Source organism: Gadus macrocephalus, chromosome 3, assembly GCF_031168955.1.
Source record: "Gadus macrocephalus chromosome 3, ASM3116895v1".
Taxonomy (NCBI): domain Eukaryota; kingdom Metazoa; phylum Chordata; class Actinopteri; order Gadiformes; family Gadidae; genus Gadus; species Gadus macrocephalus.
Window position 1 is genome coordinate 18329515 of NC_082384.1, and position 2500 is coordinate 18332014.

At 46.2% G+C, this 2500-nt stretch overlaps 1 pseudogene; it reads left to right on the top strand.

The window, feature by feature from the left end:
- Positions 1-2500, top strand: part of LOC132453751 (collagen alpha-1(XI) chain-like) — a 27614-nt pseudogene that overhangs the window by 23369 nt on the left and 1745 nt on the right.

The following is a 2500-nucleotide window of genomic DNA, read 5'->3' on the forward strand; positions in this document are numbered from 1 at the left end:
GGAGCATCCGGAGAGCCTGGGCCGACGGGACCGCCTGGAAGACGGGTATGTGCCTGTTTCTGTGTGTGTGTGTGTGTGTGTGTGTGTGTGTGTGTGTGTGTGTGTGTGTGTGTGTGTGTGTGTGTGTGTGTGTGTGTGTGTGTGTGTGTGTGTGTTTGTTTTTGTGTGCGTGTGTTTGTGTGTGTGCATGCGTGCGTAGGTTTGTCTGTATGTGTGAGTAGGTGTTTCTGTGTATATACGTGTGTACACATGTACGCACACATGTATGTGTGCGTTTGTGTGTGTGTGCGTGTGTGCCTTTGTGTGTCTTTGTGTTTATGCGTAGGTGTTTGTGTGTGTGTGTGTGTGTGTGTGTCTTTGTGTGTGCGTGCGTAGGAGTGTATGTGTGTTTGTTCAAGCGTGCGTGTGTGTGTGTGTGTGTGTGTTTGTGTTTTCGTCCTAGGTACATATTTTGCATGTGTGTGTGTTTGTATTAAAGAGCACTTTATTGTACGTTTGATGTTAATAGTTTTGACAGCTTTTTAATTGCGTGTTGCTCATATTTAGGGCCACTTGGGGAAATCAGGAAAGGAGGGCAAGACAGGCATGAAAGGAACAAAGGTAAGCTGTCACATAAACACTGGCAACTCTAAAATAAAACTGTTGAAAATGATCAACATTTATAACAAGCCATTTATTTCCGACTGTCAATGTCAATCACATAACTACACAACCTGACGTCTTTTCTGTCCCTCAGGGATCACCCGGGATGGAGGGCTTCGTAGGGAAGACAGGACCCGTCGGAGCACAGGGGAACTCTGGGAAACCTGGCCCCCAGGGACTAAGAGGGATACCCGGCCCCGCAGTGAGTTCCTTCTGATCATCAGCCTCGTCAGGATTCAAGATGCAATGCTTTATTAGCGTAACAACTTGTTGTCAGGGATTTGTTTCCTTGTTCTCAGGACAGAACAACAAACTATCAGAGCATAACAGTCAGGATGCATAATAAGATGAAAAACATGTTGCACATAATTCCCACCCCATACATACATTACATTACATTCATGGGTACAGATATTGACGGTCTAAGAGGAAAGCCTGGTGCAAATTTCGAATCAACTATCTGTTGGTTTAAATTACAGTAGTAAGTGCTTTGCCTTCATATAGTGCAGATGCAAAATTCATTTAGGGATCCATTTAGTAATTGGATGGTTCTGCAGTAAGTGCTGGGGAAATGGGAGGATGGTGATGATGATGATGATGATGATGATGATGATGATGATGATCATCATCATCATCATCATCATCATCATCATGGTCAGTGATAAGCCGATAGAGACCCAGTGGTATTGGAGCGGTCTGATCTGACCAGCGTTCTGGTGTGTGTTGTGTGGTTAACAGGGAGAGCAGGGACTGAATGGACCTCCAGGACAGACTGGACCCCCTGGGCCAATGGTACGTTTGTATTTTTTGCATTTTAATAGACATCCCAACAATCCGGTTCAGAAGCGTTGTCTCGCACACAGTCTGACGTTGATGTTGTCATACATCAAATCTGTCATCGTATTTATGTTATTTATTTTCTGGTACTATTATTATAAAGTGTGTAGGCCCCCAGATCCGACCAAATGATATGTACTAAATTTAAATTTCATTCCATATTTACCATACTATACATCTCTATATATATATATCTATGTCGTTTTGGCAGCATTTAAACCAATGCTATGCACCACCTGCTTTAGAACATCATTCAGGAGTTGATTCAGCCGTAATGTGTGAGTCATGGGTGTGACCTTGTCATGATGCCTTCCTCCCAGGGCCCTCCGGGATTACCAGGACTGAAGGGAGACCCAGGCAGGAAGGGAGACAAGGTAAACATGGGGTCTTATCGCTCCTCTCTCTCTCATTTATACATGCATAGAAAAACACCCCTTGCATAGTCATACACACACACACACACACACACACACACACACACACACACATATACTCATCTCCCTAATGACATAATAGTAATAACATTGGCTGTGACTTGGTGTGTGTGTGTGTGTGTGTGTGTGTGTGTGTGTGTGTGTGTGTGTGTGTGTGTGTGTGTGTGTGTGTGTGTGTGTGTGTGTAGGTCACGGAGGTCTGATTGGTTTAATCGGCCCACCTGGAGACGTGGGGAGAGAAGGGAGACAGAGGATTGCCAGGGAACCAAGGCCTGCCGGGTCATAAAGGAGACGAGGTCGGCCCCTTAATAAAACCCTCTGTCTCCACAGACCTGCCTCCCTCTTCCATAGGCGTATGTTAGTGGAGGTCCCCCCATTATTCTCATCCTCATCACTTCTCCTCCTCCCCTTGCTCGTTTCAGGGTGTAGTTGGCGGTTCCGGCCCCCACGGGCCCCCCGGCCCCCAGGGTCTGTCTGTGAGTAGAAATAAACAAACAGAGCCACGCTGGTTCACAGCCGTCACTGGGCCATCACTGGCTGTGGGGATATGGTGTTATCAAGCCTCTCGTTTCCTGTCTCCTGATTCA